This window comes from Schistocerca americana, chromosome 3, assembly GCF_021461395.2.
Source record: "Schistocerca americana isolate TAMUIC-IGC-003095 chromosome 3, iqSchAmer2.1, whole genome shotgun sequence".
In the NCBI taxonomy this organism is placed as follows: Eukaryota; Metazoa; Arthropoda; class Insecta; order Orthoptera; family Acrididae; genus Schistocerca; species Schistocerca americana.
Window position 1 is genome coordinate 694,192,010 of NC_060121.1, and position 24,950 is coordinate 694,216,959.

General features: G+C 41.9%; 1 protein-coding gene across 1 annotated transcript in view; it reads left to right on the plus strand.

Annotated features, from left to right (window-relative positions):
- The window catches only part of LOC124605228, a 304,515-nt gene that overhangs the window by 189,043 nt on the left and 90,522 nt on the right, over positions 1 to 24,950 (plus strand). The gene's annotated exons all lie outside the window — the stretch shown is intronic.

Consider the following 24,950-nt stretch of genomic DNA (forward strand, 5'->3'; position numbering starts at 1 on the left):
GTACAGGAGTTTTCGCAGTAACTGACAACTTTCCAGGATAATATTATTTATTTATACACTCTAAGACAACAAAGAAAAAACGCCGCTGCACGAAGGAATTAGCCGATTGGAACGGAAATCGGTGAATGTGATGTACATGAACAGAAAAGCAAATGGTTAAAATTTCAGAAAAATTGGACGACACATTAAAGAGAAAGAGCTTCAAAAATTGAGCAAGCCCATAATACATCTCTGACCCTTGTGCAGGCAGTTATTTGGCTTGGCATTGGCTGATAGACCTGTTGGATGTCCTCCTGAGGGTATCGTGCCAAATTCTGTCCAAATGTCGCGCTACAACGTCAAAATCCCGAGTGGTTGGAGGGCCCTGCCCATAATGCGCCAAACGTTCTCCACTGGGGACGGATCCGGCGATGTTGCTGGCCAGCTTAGTGTTTGGTAAGCACGAAGACAAGCAGTAGAAACTCTCGCCGTGTGTGGGCGGGATTTATCTTCCTGAAACATAAGCCCAGGATGGCTCGCCATGAAGGGCAACAAATTGGAGAGTAGAATTTTGTATGTACGCAGTGGTGTAAGGGTACCGCGGTTGACAACCAAAGGGGTCCTGCTATGAAAATAAATTGCACCCGAGGCCGTCGGTCCTGGTTGTGGGGCCCTATAGCTGGCGACACTAAGATTGGTATCCCTCTGCTGTCTCGGGCACCACCAGACATGTCTTCGGTCTGGAATCTCATTCGCTATAGTAGAAATTGTCTTCAGTGATGAGTCCCACTTCGAACTGAGCTCCGATAACCTGCGAAAGCGTATCTGCAGACAGGGATGCCAACATGACTGTCGCCCACCATACGGCCCGACAACTAGGAGTGATGGTCTGGCTTGCAATTTCTTTTCATAGCAGGATCCCTTTGGCTGTCATCCGTGCCAGTCTCACAGTACAGCGGAACGTCGACGATATTATGCGCCCCGTTTTGTTAGCCTTCTTGGCAAGTTATCCTGAGCGTACATTTCAGCAAGATAATGATCACTAACACACGGCGAGAGTTTCCACTGTTTGTCTTCAGGCTTGCCAAACCCTACCATGGCCAGACAGATCGTCAGTTCTCTCCCCAGTTGAGAACATTTGGAGCATTATACAGGCCAACAATGGAAACACTTTTTTGCTGAAAATAACTTATTCTTATGTTTTTTAGGGTGGAAAATCCAAATATGACACTTAAAAAAACTGCATCACCCACTATTTCTTCACATTTTACAGTTAAATTTTTTTAATTAAGCGATTTTTTAAATAAGTTAACAGCTTTTATATAGCTAAAATAATTTTAAAAGGAAATGTAATAAATGTTGATGACGTTGGTAGCACTGCTGAAAAACATTTGCTGGCAAAAAAGGTCGATTCTATTTTTGTGTTAATAGATGGTGTTTTGTTTACTGTCAGCCTAACCTCACTTTCCCATTTCCTGTACTTGTGCTCAGTACAATGTCTAATCGTGGTTGTAAAAACTGTGCTGACAGTTCTTGTTATATTTGTAGTGAATTTGTTTTTTAAAAACAACAAAGAAACATTACAGACTTTGTGAAAAAGGTTTATCTATCATACTTTGGATCTAAGCTTGGTGATCAAGATATATCTAGGGCGCCACATAAGGTATGTTCTGTGTGTGTTGAAGATCTGAGACATTGGTCCGAAAAGGAGAAAAAAGCCTTTAGATTTGCGGTTCCTATGATATGGAGGGAGCCAATAAGTCATTATGATGATTGCTACTTTTGCAGTGTTGATATTACTGGTAATAATTCGAAAAACAAGAAGATAATAAGCTACCCTAACCTTACGTCCACCATCCGACCAGTAGAGCATAGTGTAGATTTGCCGGTTCCTGAACCACCAGATGATTTAAATTCTATTCTAACAGAAGTCTTTTCTGATGTACAATCTGATTTAGATGAACCAGATGATGATGAGTTCCATTGTAATACAGAAAGTCTAGAGCCCAAATTGTTTACCCAGACCGAGCTTAACGATTTGGTTAGGTAACTGGGCTTAACGAAAGAAAAAGATGAATTGCTTGGCTCTATATTAAAAGAAAAGAACTTTTTGACAGTTGGAACAAGCATATACATGTATGGAAACAGAGAACAGCAATTTTCCAAGTTTTTTGGAAGAATCTGATTTAGTGTACCGCTAAGACATTCCTGGTCTGGTGAAAGAGTTTGGTACTGAATATAAAAAGGAAGACTGGAGGCTGTTTATTGATTCATCCAAAACTAGTTTAAAGGCTGTTTTGCTACACAATGGTAACATTTATGCATCTATACCTGTTGGACATTCTGTACATATGAAAGAATGCTATCAAAACCCAAAAATATTGCTAAATAAAATAGACTATTCTGCTCATGGTTAGATGATATGTGGCGATCTAAAAGTAACATGCAAGCTCCTTGGTCAGCAAGGTGGCTTTACAAATTTTCCATGCTTCTTGTGTGAATGGGACAGTAGGGCTAGGGATCAACACTGGTGCAGAAAGAACTGGCCTCTGAGGGAGTCTTTAAAACCTGGTGAGAAGAACATTCTACACAAAAAAAAAACAAAAAAACGTACTCCTACCACCTCTACATATAAAGTTAGGCCTAATGAAACAGTTTGTAAAGACTTTGCCTACAGATGGACCTTGTTTTAAGTATCTCTACCAAATGTTTCAACACCTTTCAGAAAGTAAACTAAAAGAAGGCGTCTTTGTCGGACCTGACATTAGAAAATTGATGTTTGATGTTAACTTTGAATCCACAATGACATTAAATGAGAAAGAAGCATGGGTATCATTCAAGCAAGTCGTTACAACGTCCATAGGACATGAAAAAGACCAAGAATGTGTTTCTATTATACCTACAGTGTTAAAGATGTTTAAAACTTTAGGATGTTTAATGAGCCCGAAAGTTCACTTTTTGAACAGTCACCTTGATTCCACCCCATGAACCATGGACCTTGCCGTTGGTGGGGAGGCTTGCGTGCCTCAACGATACAGATGGCCGTACCGTAGGTGCAACCACAACGGAGGGGTATCTATTGAGAGGCCGGACAAACGTGTGCTTCCTGAAGAGGGGCAGCAGCCTTTTCAGTTGTTGCAGGGGCAACAGTCTGGATGATTGACTGATCTGGCCTTGCAACACTAACCAAAACGGCCTTGCTGTGCTCGTACTGCGAACGGCTGAAAGCAAGGGGAAACTACAGCCGTAATTTTTCCCGAGGGCGTGCAGCATTACTGTATGGTTAAATGATGATGGCGTCCTCTTGGGTAAAATATTCCAGAGGTAAAATAGTCCCCCATTCGGATCTCTGGGCGGGGACTACTCAAGAGGACGTCGTTATCAGGAGAAAGAAAACTGGCGTTCTACGGATCGGAGCGTGGAATGTCAGATCCCTTAATTGAGCAGGTAGGATAGAAAATTTAAAAAGGGAAATGGATAGGTTAAAGTTAGATATAGTGGGAGTTAGTGATGTTCGGTGGCAGGAGGAACAAGACTTTTGGACAGGTTAATACAGGGTTATAAATACAAAATCAAATAGGGGTAATGCAGGAGTGGGTTTAACAATGAATAAAAAAATAGGTGTACGGGTAAGCTACTACAAACAGCATAGTGAACGCATTATTGTGCCCATGATAGACACGAAGCCCACACCTACTACAGTAGTACAAGTTTATATGCCAACTAGCTCTGCAGATGACGAAGAAATTGATGAAATGTATGATGAGATAAAAGAAATTATTCAGGTAGTGAAGGGAGACGAAAATTTAATAGTCATGGGTGACTGGAATTCGAGAGTAGGAAAAGGGAGAGAAGGAAACATAGTGGGTGAATATGGATTGGGGGAGAGAAATGAAAGATGAACCCGTCTGGTAGAATTTTGCACAGAGCATAACTTAATCATAGCTAACACTTGGTTCAGGAATCATAAAAGAAGGTTGTATACATGGAAGAATCCTGGAGGTACTAGAAGGTATCAGATAGATTATATAATGGTGAGACAGACATTTAGGAATCAGGTTTTAAATTGTAACACATTTCCAGGGGCAGATGTGGACTCTGACCACAATCTATTGGTTATGAACTGTAGATTAAAACTGAAGAAACTGCAAAAAGGTGGGAATTTAAGGAGAACAATTGACAGGAGTGGGGGAAAGAAACACAGTAGAAGAAGAATGGGTAGCCCTGAGGGATGAAGTAGTGAAGGCAGCAGAGGATCAAGCAGGTAAAAAGACGAGGGCTAGTAGAAATCCTTGGGTAACAGAAGAAATATTGAATTTAATTGATGAAAGGAGCAAATATAAAAACGCAGTAAGTGAAGCAGGCAAAAGGGAATACAAACGTCTCAAAAATGAGATCGACAGGAAGTGCAAAATGGCTAAGCAGGGATGGCTAGAGGACAAATGTAAGGATGTAGAGGGTTATCTCACTAGGGGTAAGATAGATACTGCCTACAGGAAAATTAAAGAGACCTTTGAAGAAAAGAGAGCCACTTGTGTGAATATCAAGAGCTCAGATGGAAACCCAGTTCTAAGCAAAGAAGGGAAAGCAGAAAGATGGAAGGAGTATATAGAGGGTCTATACAAGGGCGATGTTTTTGAGGACAATATTATGGAAATGGAAGAGGATGTAGATGAAGATGAAATGGGAGATATGATACTGCGTGAAGAGTTTGACAGAGCACTGAAAGACCTGAGTCGAAACAAGGCCCCGGGTGTAGGCAACATTCCATTGGAACTACTGACGGCCTTGGGAGAGCCAATCCTGACAAAACTCTACCATCTGGTAAGCAAGATGTATGAGACAGGCGAAATACCCTCAGACTTCAAGAAGAATATAATAATTCCAATCCGAAAGAAAGCAGGTGTTGACAGATGTGAAAATTACCGAACTATCAGTTTAATAAGTCACAGCTGCAAAATACTAATGCGAATTCTTTACAGACGAATGGAAAAACTGGTAGAAGCTGACCTCGGCGAAGATCAGTTTGGATTCCGCAGAAATGTTGGAACACGTGAGGCAATACTGATCCCACGACGTATCTTAGAAAATAGATTAAGGAAAGGCAAACCTACATTTCTAGCATTTGTAGACTTAGAGAAAGCTTTTGACAATGTAGACTGGAATACTCTCTTTCAAATTCTAAAGGTGGCAGGGGTAAAATACAGGGAGCGAAAGGCTATTTACAATTTGTACAGAAACCAGATGGCAGTTATAAGAGTCGAGGGGCATGAAAGGGAAGCAGTGGTTGGGAAGGGAGTGAGACAGGGTTGTAGCCTGTCCCCGATGTTATTCAATCTGTATATTGAGCAAGCAATAAAGGAAACAAAAGAAAAGTTCGGAGTAGGTACTAAAGTCCATGGAGAAGAAATAAAAATGTTGAGGTTCGCCGATGACAATGTAATTCTGTCAGAGATAGCTAAGGACTTGGAAGAGCAGCTGAAAGGAATGGACAGTGTCTTGAAAGGAGGGTACAAGATGAACATCAACAAAAGCAAAACGAGGATTATGGAATGCAGTCGAATTAAATCGGGTGATGCTGAGGGAATTAGATTAGGAAATGAGACACTTAGAGTAGTAAATGAGTTTTGCTATTTGGGGAGCAAGATAACTGATGATGGTCGAAGTAGAGAGGATATAAAATGTAGACTGGCAATGGCAAGGAAAGGATTTCTGAAGAAGAGAAATTTGTTAACATCGAGTATAGATTTAAGTGTCAGGAAGTCGTTTCTGAAAGTATTTGTATGGAGTGTAGCCATGTATGGAAGTGAAACATGGACGATAAATAGTTTAGACAAGAAGAGATTGGAAGCTTTCGAAATGTGGTGCTACAGAAGAATGCTGAATATTAGATGGGTAGATCACATAACTAACGAGGAGGTATTGAATAGAATTGGGGAGAAGAGGAGTTTGTGGCACAACTTGACTAGAAGAAGGGATCGGTTGGTAGGACATGTTCTGAGGCATCAAGGGATCACAAATTTAGCATTGGAGGGCAGCGTGGAGGGTAAAAATCGTAGAGGGAGACCAAGAGATGAATACACTAAACAGATTCAGAAGGATGTAGGTTGCAGTAGGTACTGGGAGATGAAGAAGCTTGCACAGGATAGAGTAGCATGGAGAGCTGCATCAAACCAGTCTCAGGACTGAAGACAACAACAACACCTTGATTACTTCCTGGACAATATGGAAGATGTTAGTGAGGATCAACCATAGCGTTTTCACCAGGACATTACAGTGATGGAAAAACGCTACCAAGGCCGCTGGAACACCAACATGATGAGGGACTAAGTTAGTCACTTCACCGAGAAATTCAGCATGCGACTCATCGTAGGAAAAGCTACACAAGAAGCTTCAATGAAAAAAGAGAAAGGAAATGCAAACCAATTACAGCTGACAAGTGAAACCTCTATTAACACATATCATTGTTTTAAGCAGCTTACTGTAAATACAAACCATGCTTATGTTGTAACAAAGCGTTTCATTAATTTCCCCGTTTACCGTATAGGATTTTTGTACTCTGTAAGAAAAAAGATTATTGCTCGAAAACTATGGGTGATACAAAAAAACTAAGGCTGTATTTGGATTCAGCTCATGAAAATCTATAAGGATCAGTTATCAAAGTAAAAAAAGTTTTTCACAAAAAATTTTTCGTTGGCCTGTGTTATAAGCAGGACTCTCCAAGTAGCTCGGGATTTTGTCGATCTAACGCGACAATCAGACAGTAGTTGGTAAGATATCCCTCAGGAGGTCATCCAACAAATCTATCAATTACCGAATAATTGCTGACATGAGGGCTACAGATAGACCAACGTGTGAGTGACCGCTTGGTTTGTAAAGCTCTTTGTCTTGAATAAATCATGAAGTTTTTCTGAAATTGTAATAGTTTGTTTTTCGGTACATGTACATCACACCTACCGATTTCCATCCCATTCTGATAATTCCTTCATGGTACATCTTTTTTTTTCGTCTTAGAGTGTATACTCCCTCACAAAAAAATTTTCATGTTTAATTGATTTTTAGCTCTTTTGTTTACAATTTTTCTGGTCAGCATTCTGTTAAGTATGAACTGAATCAATGACCAGCTACCATCGGCTCGAGTGGTCCCACGGAACCTTATAAATAAAGCAAAAGTGATTTTAAATAATGAACCAATGATCGGAAACGAATATTTTCCGTGTCATGAGGGTGTGGGGCTGTGGTGGTGCGCCTCCCCTGTCTCTTACTTCCTCTGACAAGTGGAACCCGAAGATAATGATGCCATGCCATGTGGACTCGGGAGCATCTGACCTGATCCTGTTTGCAGACGTGAATCAGACAGCCGTGTTGAACATTGATTAATCAAAGTATATCGTGATATAGTGTGAAAGGAAGAGCCTTGCTGCAATCGTGTAGCAATGGGAGCAGCCCAAACTTGACTCATTAATTGAAAAGCATTCTATATTTAAGATTTACAAATAAGCACCGAAACGAATATTAAAGCAGTGAAATCTGGAGGAAAGAGTGTACTAAAATTTAATACAACGTTTCATCTCTGTTCAACCATGAATAAAAATAAAGCAATATCAAGGAAACCACTGTACGACTGAGATGAAGTATAGAGAGAAACGCTAACAAAGAGGAGCAACAGTATAGCATGATGGTGTTACCTAACCTGTAGACCAGTGGTTCCAAACCTTTCTGAAACCATTACACTTGAGTGCAGTAAGATATTAGCTACCCCACTTCCCCCAACATTATCAGCATTAGTGCCTAACTAAGCTTTAGAGTGAAAAAATTTTCGTTGAACACTTTCAAGTCTAAGATAACGACGCACGTAAATGAGATTTAGTTTTTTAACTGTTTTATTAAATCACGAACTAATGAGTCAGTGACGTAGTTGGCACTACTTGTGTCTAGCACCCCTTTTTTAATAAAATGACGAAGCAACTTTCAGTGCATCGCGTGTGCTGCCAAGAACTCCTTCTCAGAGAAGAAAGTACTATCCACATTGAGAGTAAACACTTGTTACAAGACAGGCTTCTCTCGCACCAGTCATCTGACTAACGGCACTTGCTTCACCCATACGCTGCACCCCCATTTAAAATCAAACAAATTGAAATGTGTGCACTATACCTAGACCTACTTTGTCTAAATTACTTGACCGCTATAATCTTTGCTTCTAAACTGAAACAAATTACAATTTTAATTAATAACTATAATTACAATAAACAAAGGAATTAGGTTACAGTACGCTTGTTCGCCCACTGCTTGAATACTGCTCAGCAGTGTGGGATCCGTACCAGAAAGGGTTGATAGAAGTGTTGTGACTATGCAAGACAGCCAAGTCACAATGAGAGGAAGCCGAAAGGCACGCGTTAAGCTCACGCAGATTGGCGTGAGGTCTGGAACAAGGTAAATTAATTATCCTATAAAGAAAAGAACGTAATTCTTGGAATACTTAACTTTAATCCGCAATTGTAGAACATCGCTCTTGATGATACATGCTTCACATAATAAATATCAATTGAATACGGCGCCTTGCTAGGTCGTAGCAATTGACGTAGCTGAAGGCTAAGCTAACTATCGTCTCGGCAAATGAGAGCGTATTGGTCAGTGTAGCGTCGCTAGCAAAGTCGGCTGTACAACTGGGGCGAGTGCCAGGACGTCTCTCTAGACCTGCCGTGTGGTGGCGCTCGGTCTGCAATTACTGACAGTGGCGACACGCGGGTCCGACGTATACTAACGGACCGCGGCCGATTTAAAGGCTACCACCTAGCAAGTGTGGTGTCTGGCGGTGACACCACAAGAAGAGATAGAGAAGATCCAACGGAGAGCAGCGCGCTTCGTTACAGGATCATTTAGTAATCACGAAAGCGTTACGGAGATGATAGATAAACTCCAGTGGAAGACTCTGCAGGAGAGACGCTCAGCAGCTCGGTACGGGCTTTTGTTGAAGTTTCGAGAACATACCTTCACCGAAGAGTCAGGCAGTATATTGCTCCCTCCTACGTATATCTCGCGAAGAGACCATGAGGATAAAATCAGAGAGATTAGAGCCCACACGGAAGCATACCGACAATCCTTCTTTCCACGAACAATACGAGACTGGAATAGAAAGGAGAACCGATAGAGGTACTCAAGGTACCCTCCGCCACACACCGTCAGGTGGATTGCGGAGTATGGATGTAGATGTAGAGAAATGAATATTAATAATAATAATGTGCAGGCCCTACAGCACTTTAGTAACCATCACATAGGTACCGTTGTGTTGTTTATTGTTGCAAAGTGAGTATTGGAGATATTTCTAGACTAATTCTGGAAGTGCCTACAACTCGGAGAGGGCATATTCACGATATATTCAAGCATATTTGACATATGTCTCATTTTTACTGTCTCTGATGTATGGTGCAAAGTGCAGAGTATGTGTGTGGTTGGTGAATTATGTGACGAAAGAAATTGATACGTCCGTTGCATGAGTTGTAACGTCAACCACACTGTATCAAATACTGAAAACAAAATAATTATTGGTAACTTATGTAATCAGTATTTCAGTCTTACGAAATAGTGGTAATAGTAATGACTTACTAAAAATTTAGTTTCGTCATCGAAGCACCATTGAATCCTTTTGTTTTTACCCCTCAGAAAATTACATTTTACCCCTCTCTGGGTAATTACCACAGCCTGGGAACCACTACTGTAGACCGTAGCATCTCGCCGTGTTAATCAGACGGCAACCGGAAGTTCTCTTCCGACCGCGTATATCATGTACACCATTTACATCTCGCGAATAGTAGACGTCGTACTCGGTTTTCAAACGTTCTCACTAGGCCTATAAATGCAAGAGGCCTTAGAGCCATCTTTCTGCCAGCATGGCGCCTACACCGAGGTCCTCCATGATGTGTTACCTCGAGTGGCTCAACGGCCGGCTTAGAGTCTTTCAACTCGACGCCACTTCGGCGACTCGTGTGTCTTTAATCTACTCCAGTTATCCAATCGAGGAAAGAGAACATACAGTTTAGCGTGGAACGCAAACCACTTGTCGTGGCGGCTTCTTACGTCGGTGGAAGGTGACGGCTACATTACAGGCAAACTGAAATTTTCCGTGGTCCGACCGGGTTTCGCCTCCGCGACCTCCCGGTTTCCAGGTACGCACCTTACCATTAGACCACCAGGCCCAGGGATGAACACTGACTACTCGGACGCTGCGTGTTGGCTGCTCCAGGGCACCGACAAAAGTGAGGCTGACTGAGGTTGATGGATCCCCTCTAAAAACCCGTTGCCAACAACAGAAAAGTTGGTTGTCATGGTAGACTTTTTTTTTTGTATTGCCACCCGAAACGGCTGTTTCTGGACAACACCATGTCCGTCTCACAAAAAAGTTCCATTGGATCTGTGCACATCCACTAGTATGCGCTTTGGTGATAACCAATAATAACTGTTTGTGAGAGGTAGCATTAAAATTAACCTGGTCCAAAATTACATATGAGCACAGGAAATGGCGATATGCAATTTCCGTTTCGTTCTCGCTTTTTATTTTTAAGTAGGTGAGTAGCTGGCAGTGCCTGGGTATGCACTTATTTCAATTCTATTATTCCATCTCATTCCCCCCCCCCCATCCTCTCTCTCTCTCTCTCTCTCTCTCTCTCTCTCTCTCTCTCCATCTTCTCCGACCTCAGCTCTGTCCACCTCCTTCTCTGCCCTCTCTCTGTCCACCTTCTTCACCGCCCACTCCCTCTCCTTCTTCTCCTGTCCCTCTCTCCGTCCACCTCTTCCTCCCCCTCTCTTTGTCCACTCCTCCTCCTCCTCCCCATCCTCCCCATCTGGTCCTCCCCCTTTGTCCTACTGCTCCTTACCCCTCTGTTGATCTCCTTCTCCCCCTCTGACTCCATTTCCTCCTAGCTCCTCTATCTACTCCTCACCCGTCTATCTGCTCCTCCCCCTCTTTTAGTCCATCACCTTCTTCCCTCTCTTTGTCCATCTCCTCCTCCTCCTCCCCGTCCTCCTCATCTGCTCCTCCACTCTTCGTTCTACTGCTCCTTACCCCTCTGTTGATCTCCTCCTCCCACTCTGACTCCATTTCCTCCTACCCCCTCTATCTGCTCCTCACCCTCTCTATCTCTTCCTCCCCCTCTTTCAGTCCATCTCCTTCTTCCCTCTCTCTTCAGGTCTCCTTCTCCCCCTTTCTCTGTTCACTTCCCTGTACCAACTCTCTCTGTCCATTTCCTTCTCCCCTGTTTCTCTGCCCATCTCCTCTTCCCTTCCTCTGTCCATTTCCCCCTCCCCATCTATCTGTCCATCTCCTCCTCCCCTATCTATGTCCATGGCCTCCTTCCCCTCTCTGTCTGTCCATCTTTTCCTCTCCCTTCTCTCTCAGCATTATCACCCCAATAGGAAGTTCCTGGTTCTTACCCCACAATATTTCTTTCCATACAGTTAAGTAATACGTGTACCAAGTGTGGTAGGGTGAGTCACCTAGTCCGCATCTCGTGGTCGTGCGGTAGCGTTCTCGCTTCCCACGCCCAGGTTCCCGGATTCGATTCCCAGCGGGGTCAGGGATTTTCTCTGCCTCGTGATGACTGGGTGTTGTGTGATGTCCTTAGGTTAGTTAGGTTTAAGTAGTTCTAAGTTCTAGGGGACTGATGACCATAGCTGTTAAATCCCATAGTGCTCAGAGCCATTTGAACCATTTTGAGTCACCTAACATTACCGCTGGATATATTTCGTAAACCACATCAAATACTGACGAATCGATTCCACAGACCCATCTTGAGGATTTTTGGTTAATTTGTGTTAACCAATTACACTAGCCCCTCTCCTCACGTTCGGTCTGTGGAATCGATTCGTCAGTATTTGATGCGGTTTACGAAATATATCCAGCGGTAACGTTAGGTGCCTCACTCTGTATATATATATCACATATTTGTACCTATATTTCGCTTCTGCCGCTAGCGAAATCCACTCTGCAGTTTCGTTCTCACAAAGCTCAATATTTATGCCACCATATCTCCGGAATTGTTAGGTTGGTGCATACGTCCGTGGCGATTTCTTTTGCATATTGGTACTCCGGTTGCTGTGAGATTATTTATGGATTGTCATTCATTATTTGTAATTTACTGTTGCTATTTCAGTTCACATATTGTCATTTTGTCACTTGGAGATAGTGAGTGGAGCTGTAGGTGCTAGAAAATATAGTAACCAAGTGAAAAAATCGGTACATTTCCGACATATTCTTATGTTTGAGTCCAGTAGAGGGGTGACAACAACGAAGGCAGCCAGAAACATTTGCGCCATGTATGGAGACAACGTCATTGGACAGAGCACGACCGATCGTTGTGGCTGAGCGGTTCTAGGCGCTACAGTCTGGAACCGCGCGACAGCTGCGGCCGCAGGTTCGAATCCTTCCGCGGGCATGGATGTGTGTGCTATCCTTAGGCTAGTTAGGTTTAAGTAGTTCTAAGTTCTATGGGACTGATAACCTCAGATGTGAAGTCCCACAGTGCACAGAGCCATTTCAACCATTTGACAGAGCACGTAAGCAACTATTTTCTCGTTTTAAGGAGGGTCAGGAAGATCGTTTTGACATTAGTGACTCTCCACATTCAGGAAGACCTTTGGGGTTTGTGAAGATCGTTTAAACACATTAATCCACAATGATCCACGTCAGTGCACTCAAGAATTAGCAGATGTGATGTACTACGGTCATTCCATCATCGTGCGAAATTTGTGTGCAATGGAAAAGGTTCGAAAATCTAGTGTATGGGTACCGCCTGCTCTAAGCCAAAATCACAAAAATCAGCGGGTGGCAATAGGTGTACCTCTGCTTGCTCGTCACTAATCGGTTCGTGAAAAACACCGACCACTCCTATCCTGCATCGTTATTGGTGACGAGAAATAGTGTCTCACGCTAACAGAAGGAAACGAGAGGAATGCTTGAGCCCAAACAGAGCAGCAACTCCCCGTATAAAGACGTGTGCATCCACAAAAGATAATGTTATAGATCTGTTGGAAAAGTGACGGTGTGGTGTACTACGAATTGCTTCCACGAGGTGTAACCATCACTGCTGACATTTATCGTCAACGACTGAGACGTCTTGCTGACGCAGTCCAAGAACAGGACCAGGAAAACAGAGTGAAGTGATGCAATTCCACGATAACAGCCGCCTGCATTTTGCTAGACTGACAAAGAACACTATACAGAAGTTTGGTTGGGAAATCATTCCGCACTCATCTTGTACACCTGATATTGTCCCCTCACATTTTCACATTTTCCTCTCTCTACTGAACAACCTTCAAGGAACTGCCGTTCTTGATGAATTTGTTCTTTGAACATGGCTCGAGGAGGTTTTCGTCTCAAAGCCAAGTGATTTCCACAGTCGTGGAATCGAAAAGTTACCCCAGCATTGGTATACTGTTGTAAATAATGAAGGGGAATATATTATTGACGACTGAAGTCTCTGTTATGTGTATCTGTTGTGTTTATTAAACTTATGGGAAAACGCTACGAACTTACGCACCAACCCTTTATTTGTCGTGCACTGATATAGTTTTGTAGGTACATTCAGCGGCATGTATGAATACTGTCTGCAAAATGTATTGCGAATACAGTTAGCAGTAAGAGAGAATAAAATTAAAACATCATCCCTGATGCAGCAGTTTTCTGCATAAACAGCGAAAATGTAGCAATGGATTCACTTTTTTCCCTTTCATCACTTTTGGAGATTGTTAGTGGGAGCAAGTTTCGCAGAGGTATCAGATTATGTGTAAAGTTTGCTGTAAGTCATTAAGCGCTTTCCTTCTCAAATGTGGATGAATAAAATCTGGATATTTGCGCTTCGTGGGCTACACTTTTTCTTCATCCCCACCCCAATCTCTTTGTTAGTAGGTGGTTGTTACCCTCCAAGTGATTCTTTCCGGTAGTAAGCGATACGTGTATGAAGCATTGTTAAAATCGGTCCATTGGTTTAGGAAAAGAATTGAAACATACATACATACATATTTATAATATGTAGGATTTATAACTCAATTGCCAGCCGGTGTGGCCGAGCGGTTCTAGGCGCTAAAGTCTGGAACCGCGCGACCGCTACGATCGCAGGTTCGAATCCTGTCTCGGGCATGGATGTGTGTGATGTCCTTAGGTTAGTTAGGTTTAAGTAGTTCTAAGTTCTAGGGGACTGATGACCTCAGAAGTTAAGTCCCATAGTGCTCAGAGCCATTTCTTATAACTCAATTTCCTGCCAAAATAAATGTTGTATCACGAGGAACTGAGCGAACAGTGTGTGTGAGGCAGCTCTTTCTAATCTACTTATTTTTCTAAAGAAACAACTGCCTGCGAATTCAACGTTGTTCATGTTATCTCGAAATGCAATACAGAATCGTCTGTGATGTGTGCGTGATGAAGTTTCCCATTGTATACATCTCTGGGATGGTTGTCAAAGATGGAACACTATTCGTTACTGTAACTTAGAGAGGTGCGTTTAACAGTGGTGCAGCACGATGTAGTGTACAGAAAGTGGAACAAATATACAGAGAATAGATTGACAATATGAGTTCATCCTAATTCGAGGATTTTGTCACCGGAGTCAAATGGTTCAAATGGCTCTGAGCACTATGGGACTCAACTGCTGAGGTCATTAGTCCCCTAGATCTTAGAACTAGTTAAACCTAACTAACCTAAGGACATCACAAACACCCATGCCCGAGGCAGGATTCGAACCTGCGACCGTAGCGGTCTTGCGGTTCCAGACGGCAGCGCCTTTAACCGCACGGCCACTTCGGCCGGCACCGGAGTCGCATAGTTACGAAAAACTGTGCAATTACCACAGGTAGACTAAGGATTGAGCACACAGCACAACTTCAGACAATGGCATTGTACCGAATTGCATAAAATTCATCAATAAGCACCTGCCAATGAACCCGTGAAATTCTCTCTTAGAAGAATATAGTGTGAGGAGTATTGATGGAGCAGTAGTTACACGGCGATCTTGAAGCTTCTTGGCAGATTAAGACTGTGAACCCAACCAGGAACCGAAATCGGAATCTTTGTCTTTCGCAGGCGATGCGAGCTATCCAGGTACGACTGGCGATCCGCTCTCACCGTTTAACTTACACCAGTACTTGTCTCCTACCTTCCAAATTTCAAGCGAGTTCTTCTGAATGCTTCTGGAAGAAAGGGTAATGCGGAGAATAAGTGTAACCACACGTTAGGGGATTGTTTCCAGAACGGATATTTCACTCTGCTCTCTTATTTTACCTTCATGGTTTTTAACGAGATACACATAGTAGGACGCAGTATATTGGTTGATTGTTCTAGGAATGTACTCTCCCGGGATTTTAACACTAAACTCCAAAATGAATCTCCTACCCTGCAGCATACTCTCCGGTGCAGAGTGAAATATTAATTCTGGAAAGAATCTCCTAAGGTGGAGTGCACATGTGGTTTTTTTTAGGTTAGAGAATTCCCTCCCTAGGCCCGACAAGACGCCTCCTGAGACGCGACAAAGTAGTAGTAGGTAAAACGCAACGCGGAATAACAATATTAATGTGCTAATAGTAAACTGCAGGAACGTCAATAGAAAAGTCCCAGAACTGCTCTCATTAATAAACGGTCACAGCGCCCACATAGTACTAGGGACAGAAAGTTGGCTGAAACCAGATGTAAACAGAAATAAAATTCTAAGCTCAGATTGGAATGTATACCGCAGAGACAGGCTGGAGAGTAAAGGGGGAGGCGTATTTATAGCGGTAGGTCCCCTGGCTGAGCAGCTGTTGTGGCAGAGCACCTAAAGGATATTTGGAAAATATTTCGAGTAGATTTCCCGACCATTTTATAGTTCTGGGTGGAGATTTTAATTTGCCGGATATAGACGTTTATAACGGGTGGCAGGGACAAAGAAACCAGTGAAAGTTTTTGAAGTGCTTTATCTGAAAACTACCTTGAGCAGTTAAACAGAGAACCGACTCGTGGCGATAACATATTAGACCTTCTGGTGACAAACAGACCCGAACTATTTGAAACAGTTAACGCAGAACAGGGAATCAGCGATCATAAAGCGGTTACTGCATCGATGATTTCAGCTGTAAATAGAAAAATTCAAAAAGGTAGGAAGATTTTTCTGTTTAGCAAAAGTGACAAAAAGCAGATTTCAGAGTACCTGACGGCTCAACACAAAAGTTTTGTCTCAAGTTCAGATAGCGTTGAGGATCAGTGGACAAAGTTCAAATCCATCGTACAATATACGTTAGATGAGTATGTGCCAAGCAAGATCGTAAGAGATTGAAAAGATCCACCGTGGTACACCAACCGAGTTAGAAAACTGCTGCGAAGCAAAGGGAACTTCACAGCAAACATAAACATAGCCAAAGCCTTGCAGACAAACAAAAATTACGCGAAGCGAAATGTAGTGTAAGGAGGGCTATGCGAGAGGCGTTCAATGAATTCAAAAGTAAAGTTCTGTGTACTGACTTGGCAGAAAATCCTAAGAAATTTTGGTCTTATGTCAAAGCGGTAGGTGAATCAAAACAAAATGTTCAAACACTTTGTGAGAGAAAATGGCACTGAAACAGAGGATGACAGACTAAAGGCCGAAATACTAAATGTCTTTTTCCAAAGCTGTTTCACAGAGGAAGACTGCACTGTAGTTCCCTCTCTAGATTGTCGCACAGACGACAAAATGGTAGATATCGAAATAGACGACAGATGGATAGAGAAACAATTAAAATCGCTCAAAGTAGGAAAGGCGGCTGGACCTGATGGGATACCAGTTCGATTTTACACAGAGTACGCGAAGGAACTTGCCCCCCTTCTTGCAGCGGTGTACCGTAGGTCTCTAGAAGAGCGTAGCGTTCGAAAGGATTGGAAAAGGGCACAGGTCATCCCCGTTTTCAAGAAGGGATGTCGAACAGTTGTGCAGAACTATAGACCTATATCTCTAACGTCGATCAGTTGTAGAATTTTGGAACACGTATTATGTTCGAGTATAATAACTTTTCTGGAAACTAGAAATCTACTCTGTAGGAATCAGCATGGGTTTCGAAAAAGACGATCGTGGAAACCCAGCTCGCGCTATTCGTCCACGAGACTCAGAGGGCCATAGACACGGGTTCCCAGGTGGATGCCGTGTTTCTTGACTTCCGCAAGGCGTTCGATACAGTTCCCCACAGTCGTTTAATGAACAAAGTAAGAGCTTATGGACTATCGGATCAATTGTGTGATTGGATTGAAGAGTTCCTAGATAACAGAACGCAGCATGTCATTCTCAATGGAGAGAAGTCTTCCGAAGTAAGAGTGATTTCGGGTGTGCCGCAGGGGAGTGTTGTAGGACCGTTGCTATTCACAATGTACATAAATGACCTTGTGGATAACATCGGAAGTTCACCGAGGCTTTTTGCGGATGATGCCGTGGTATATCTGGAGGTTGTAACAATGGAAAATTGTACTGAAATGCAGGAGGATCTGCAACGAATTGACGCATGGTGCAGGGAGTGGCAATTGAATCTCAATGTAGACAAGTGTAATGTGCTGCGAATACATAGAAAGAAAGATCCCTTATCATTTAGCTACAATATAGCAGGTCAGCAACTGGAAGCAGTTAATTCCATAACTTATCTGGGAGTAGGCATTAGGAGTGATTTAAAATGGAATGATCATATAAAGTTGATCGTCGGTAAAGCAGAAGTCAGACTGAGATTCATTGGCAGAATCCTAAGGAAATGCAATACGAAAACAAAGGAAGTAGGTTACAGTACACTTGTTCGCCCACTGCTTGAGTATTGCTCACCAGTGTGGGATCCGTACCAGACAGCGTTGATAGAATAGATAGAGAAGATCCAACGAAGAGCAGCGAGCTTTGTTACAGGATCATATAGTAATCGCGAAAACGTTACGGAGATGATAGATAACTCCAGTGGAAGACTTTGCAGGAGAGATGCTCAGTAGCTCGGTACGGGCTTTTATTGAAGTTTCGAGAACATACCTTCACCGAGGAGCCAAGCAGTATATTGCTCCCTCCTACGTATATCTCGCCAAGAGACCATAAGGATAAAATCAAAGAGATTAGAGCCCACACGGAGGCATACCGACAATCTTTCTTTCCACGAACAATACGAGACTGGAATAGAAGGGAGAACCGATAGAGGTACTCAAAGTACCCTCAGCCACACACTGTCAGGTGTCTTGCAGAGTATGGATGTAGATGTAGATGTAGAAGGTGTGGTTAGCCTTTTCCGCCACAGTACCCTTGAAACGTCCCCTTTTGAAAAATTATATACGACTGTGTTTAAACTGTCACACAATATTTTTAGCGCAACGCAATCTGACTTTCAAAAATCCCTACAAAAGAATGGCCCTGACTAACATTAACCTATACGTTTCACAAATCATGTAAGTAGGCTGTTTAGGTTTTCTTATTGGTAACGCCACATAGCGCTCTGTGTGAGAATCACTGGCTGTGCTGTGTGCAGTCTGTGTCTAGTTTGCATTGTTGTAATACTCGCCATTGTAGTGTTGGGCAGCTGGGCTGTTAACAGCGCGTAGCGTTGCGCAGTGGGAGGTGAGACGCCAGCAGTGGTGGATGTGGGGAGAGAGATGGCGGAGTTTTGTAATTTGTCATGAACTGCTATATATATTATGACTATTAAGGTAAATACGTTGTTTGTTCTCTATTAATATCTTTCATTTGCTAACTATCCCTATCAGTAGTTAGTGCCTTCCATAGTTTGAATCTTTTATTTAGCTGGCAGTAGTGGCGCTCGCTGTATTGCAGTAGTTCGAGTAACCAAGATTTTTGTGAAGTAAGTGATTTGTGAAACGTATAGGTTAATGTTAGTCAGGGAAGGCACACGCTAATGGCTTTTTTTTTTTTTTTCGGCCGACTGTCGCCCAGCTGGGTGCCCACGACGCATTACGTACAGGTGGTCACTTAATTTTCTTACGGAAATATTTACGACAGCAGTTTCCGCTACAGTGGCAGTCTCATATAAAAAATTTCAGAGGTCGAGAATTTGTGTTGCAAATGTGTAGATACAAAATCTTATGAATATAACAGTGTCCAAAAAATTTTCGCCGGCATTGTGATACATTCACGCATTTACACACATTTCATAACTCTTAAAGTACGATTCTTGGTTTCCAACAACCTTTTTCACAAACCAGAGTCCCTAACCACTACTCATTATTCCTTACCTTATTCGTCGACACTTCTTCAATATATCATCATTAGAGATATGTAGCATAATCAAATAACTCATATAGCATCAGCTTACTGATCATAAACATACCGCAACAGCATAATACACATAGTCATCGTGATAATAACATCATAACACCTCAGTCAACTCTCAAAATCGTCGTAGCTTCCTCCAATAATTTCAAAACCTAAAAAAATTATCTGCTCATGTCAAAAGTGTCATCTGCCTCAAACGCACTTCAAAAATCATGATCCCATACCAAATATATCATTCAACGCTCTCATGGTATCACAATGGTTCCGAAAAAATATGAACAGGTTACAAAGTACAGACAAAATACAATTTCATAAGTGTGAAGTTATCCAACTGTGTAATTACGTAAACATCTGTCACTGATGTAGTAAAATAAATATTTATCTCTCTCAGTTAAATGATCAGATAGCTGTGTAATTCTGTGTTAGAGAAATATGGTACCGATGTGTGAAGTTGTATAAGCAAATACCATATTAGCTAGGGCTCCTTGTGCTTGCCAAACACATGGTACACAAAGTAAGCGTGTACCCCCCTGAGGATTAATGTAATTATACCCTCAGGTGTAACAGATTATTGCAATGGAATAAAATGTATCACGGAAAACTTTCTCTGTAATTCAAAAACCTTTAAAAATAAATGTTATAAGTATAAAATTAATCACTCAAATACGTGTCCTGTAGCGCTAAATGTGCGTCTTGCTGTAAGATAATATCTGTGGAAGTGTCGTAGTTGTCGTCCTCCGAAAGCTAAGTTCTGCTGAAGTCAATGTACTTACCTCATGATAAACAAAAGTGAAATGCTTTGCGTATAGATATCTTAGTTATTACGCTTATTGCCATGATGAAGAAAGTACTGTGCTGTAACGTATTGTTGTGCTATGGAAAAGGCAGTCTCATTGTAGCTATACCACAAAAGTTACTACTAAAACATATTTTACTTTGCAGAAGAATTCAAAAAAACTGTGCAGATATAAAGCAGATACAGCACAAAAGCAACAATGTAAATTGTGTCACACATTAGTAGCGTCGTGATATAATTGTGTAGCTGTCAAAGAAACCAAGTGCTAAGTCATCTTTAATCCCACAGAAAGTACTTCACATAAAGAATGTCTTTTCAAGTAAACCAAAATGTTACCTGAAAATCTCATTAGCAGTGCTGGTATATGTTCTAAGTATGTGAGCCTGATAGTTGTTACGTAATCATGCAACTAACAAGCAAGAATGTACAAATACAACACTGTGTCGTCTGTTCACTATAACAATGCAATCGTAATTTCTGTTTAAAAATGTTCCCTAGATTCTAGACTGGATATTTAACTTCAAACATTGTTGCATGTTAACAGTTTCTTAAGTCTAACAAAGCATACTAGAAATGTGAAGTGAAAAGTTTTATGGCAAAGACAAAGTTAAAATGGTTTTACATGTGAAATGTGGTATAAACCTTTACTCTTCCTAGTATGCAGAGTTTCAACTTCAACGCAATTATCATGTGGTATACGTCGGTAAAGAAAACTGGAATTTTTCTCAAGGTTAGCTTCTATGTTATTTTTCTCTGAGCCAGCCAGCACACGTGGGTGCCTGCGGCGCGAGTCATTGTCTGTCTCTTTGTTGGCGCGCGTCGTTATTGGGATTTGGAGACCTAACTTCTACAAATTCGCCTTGCCGAGATGGCCCAGCTCTGTTTGAATCCCACCAGTTCTGATGCAATTCAGGTCTGTCGTTACGAATATATCGTCTGTCGTCATGTCGGTTAGATGCCATAGTTTCTTTCTTGTCGGTCACGTGGTGGAGAATTTCTCCCTGAATCGTACCTGCGCACTGAACTGTTGCGTCTGAAGTTATTCTGTCTCCCTTGATAATAATTATTTTGGTTCCCATATTGTCTGTTTCTCTGATTGTCTCTGTGATATTCATTACTGCGGAGAGGTGATCTTTCCCTGTAATTATTACTACCCTGCCAACGGTTGTCATACGGGTGGTGTCTGTTTTGGTCACGATTTGTGTTGTGAGAATAGCCTTGTCGTGTCCAGTTATTATTTCTTTCATCGCGGAATTGCGACGGATGTGACCTGTAATTGTTGTGTTCTTTGTTTCGCGTTCCGCGATTGTCAGTGTCAATTTCTAGTTCTTGTAACAGTCCCTGAAAAGCTTCAATGTCGTCTTTGCAACGTCCTGCTAAAATAATATGCCGTAAATGTTCAGGTAATTTGATTAAGCAAATGCGGATGAGTTCGGAGGGGCTGTATGGGTTTGAAAGGTACTGATTCTTGTGCAACATGTCTTCAAAATATTTCACAAGACTGGAAAATTCAGATTGTTCGAAATGTTTCATCATTATGATGCCATGTTTTACTCGGTCTTGTGTGGCTTGAGACCAATATGCTGAGAGGAAGGCATGGTAAAACTCTCCTTCACTGTGGCAATTGTGAATGACCGATTGCGTTCTTACAGCTGGTTCATTCTCTAAGTAGCCACACATAAATTCTAATCTGTGCTCTAATGACCAGTTGGGATGAAAACAATGAGAGAATTGATGGAGCCATGCTTGTGGATGAATGTCGTTGCCAGAATTCTTAAATGTTTTGAATTTACGCGTAGTAATGAATAGCTTATAGTCAAAATCATCATGTCGGCGAGTCGCATATCGGTCATTGTTAGGTCGTGTCGGCCGTTCCATCTCAAAATTCGGTGCACATTGCCAATTTCTTTCATAACTTCCGAAATGCCCTGTGCTATTATTTTGTGGCTGTTCCGTATTTCTATGTCCCTCTTCCCGTATTGGGGCGCGAGTGTCCTCTGAAATACGTAATTCTTGTATTACCTGTGTCAGCTGATCTTGTACTTCCCGGATTTCTCTTTTGTACTGTGTATTGATTTGAGTTTGATTCTGTTTGAATTTTCTAATTTGTTCATACTCTTCTGTGTCAGTGAAGGCTACAGGTCTTGTGTCATTCAGATCATCATCTTCCTTTGTAGATAAGTTAGTGACCTGATCCGAAAGTTCGGCTACTTTCTCCGATAGTGAACACATTTCCTCAGTGTGTTTTTCTGAACCAAGTTTCAGAGTGTCCATTTGTGTTGAAATCGAATCTACTGTGTCCTTTAAGTTTTCCTGAGTTTTTGCAAGTTGCGTAACCGAATTGGTAGATGCAACTGAGTCAATTTTAGCTTGCAAGGTGTTGTGATTTTCATGAACAATAGTTTGCAGTTCTTTTATGGCTGCTTCGTGATTCTGTAATGCATTTTCATGACGCGAAAAAATAGGTTGGAAATGCTCACAAATTTGTGTTTTTACGTCATTACAGACTTTTTGACATTTCGATTCGATGTTATGTAACTCAGTAGTTATATGTTCACGTGTTTGTTCAAGTGTGGTGTCTAACTTTTGAAGATTTTGTTCCATTGCGTCTAACTTTTTAAGATTTTGTTCCACTGTGTCTAACTTTTTAAGATTTTGTCCCATTTGTCTCTGATTTTGTTCCATTTGTTGCATTAATTGCAATAATGATGTATTAGTGTCTGGAATCTGTTTCTCTACGCTTTTCGGCAGTGCATTTGCACCGGCAACATTCACATTTTGACAAGCAGAAAATGTGTCTTGACTTATTTGAGAAAACGGTGATGACCCAAAACCTGAATCTACAGTATTTGCGAAATTGTGTCCTGTCATTTCGGATTCCTGAGGCAAGCTGTTGCCGACCGATCGATCGATAATGCTTCCCTGTTCACTACCTGTTTCACTGTCTACACCATTGTTTGCAGCCCGCTCCATTTCCCTATGCACAATTACCAAATTACTACTTTGAACATCAGTTAAATCATTACTCGGTGGCGCTAACACACTGCTTTCGTCTTCACTGCCATTTCTCAGTTTACTTTGGAGCCTAGTATTACGTTTTTCACACGCCATAATTGTCACAATATTTCACACGATAACACAGAAAAGCACAATTTGAAGAGCAAAATAAAATAACATAGCAATGGATATAATGTCTACTTAATTGCAAGCGCAGCTGCGAAATACTTTGTGCAAATCTACATGCATGCCACACCTGTTTTACTGTACAACAATGAAAGACTGCAACTACAAAGGAGATTCTCTCTACAATTACGCGCCAGCAATAAACAAAATCTACACTAATTACACAAACTACAAGAAAAAAAATCAGAAGATTCCCGTGAGGTATCCTCGGCTAAGGGTCGACATATGAAACGTCCCCTTTTGAAAAATTATATACGACTGTGTTTAAACTGTCACACAATATTTTTAGCGCAACGCAATCTGACTTTCAAAAATCCCTACAAAAGAATGGCCCTGACTAACATTAACCTATACGTTTCACAAATCACTTACCTCACAAAAATCTTGGTTACTCGAACTACTGCAATACAGCGAGCACCACTACTGCCAGCTAAATAAAAGATTCAAACTACGGAAGGCACTAACTACTGATAGGGATAGTTAGCAAATGAAAGATATTAATAGAGAACAAACAACGTATTTACCTTAATAGTCATAATATATATAGCGGTTCATGACAAATTACAAAACTCCGCCATCTCTCTCCCCACATCCACCACTGCTGGCGGCTCACCTCCAACTGCGCAACGCTACGCGCTGTTAACAGCCCAGCTGCCCAACACTACAATGGCGAGTATTACAACAATGCAAACTAGACACAGACTGCACACAGCACAGCCAGTGATTCTCACACAGAGCGCTACGTGTCGTTACCAATAAGAAAACCTAAACAGCCTACTTACACCCTTTCTCCCAGAAGTGCTAGTCCCGCAAGATATGCAGGAGAATTTGTGTGAATTTGGAAGGTAGGAGATAAATACTGGTGTAAGTTAAGCCATGAGAGCGGATCGGCAGTTGTGCCTGGATAGCTCAGTTGGTAAGTTGCCTGGGAAAGGCGAACTTCCGGATTCGATCCGTGGTTTTAATCCGTCAGGAGCCTTCAATAGAGTACACTTTCCGCTGCAGAGTGATAGGTTCATTCCGGAAACGTGAGCTTGTATTGATACACAATGCGGCAAGAAATGGAGCCAAATGATTCTGAAAGCAGACTTCATTTCCGTTAATTGATTATGTTGTACTGCAATTCATGCTCTTAGTATGGTGGTCGCCATTTTGAAGGGTTGCAGTGATCCGAAGTTGTTGTTTTAAAGTATCTACATAGACCCTATACCCCGCAAGCAACCTTATAGAGTATGGCGGAGGAACTTTCTACGTTTGCTGTTCGAGTAACGGAAATTTTCGGGAAGAACGGTTGTTGACAGGCTTCCCTGTGAGCTGTATTCTCTCTCATTTTACCTTCATGGTTTTTTCACGAGACATGTATAGTAGCATCCAATATATTGGTTAATTGTTCAAGGAACGTACGCTCCCGGAATTTTAACACTAAACTACAACACCTGTCTTGTGGCTCTTACCACTGTATTTTACTGATCATCTCCGTGACAGCTTCGCACTTACTAAACGAAACAGTAAGAAAACGCGCTGCTCTTCTTTCGATCTTCTCTGTTTCCTTACTCAATCCTGTCCGGTACTGATCCCGGACTGACAAGCAATATTCAAGTAGCGGTAGAACGAAGGTTCTGCAAGCTACCTCCTTTGTGGCTGGATTACACTGCCTGAGCATTCTCCCGATGAGTCTCAGTCTGGTATCTGCCTTACCTGCGATTATTTTTACGTGCTCGTTCACTTCAAATTGCTCTGTGCGCATGATC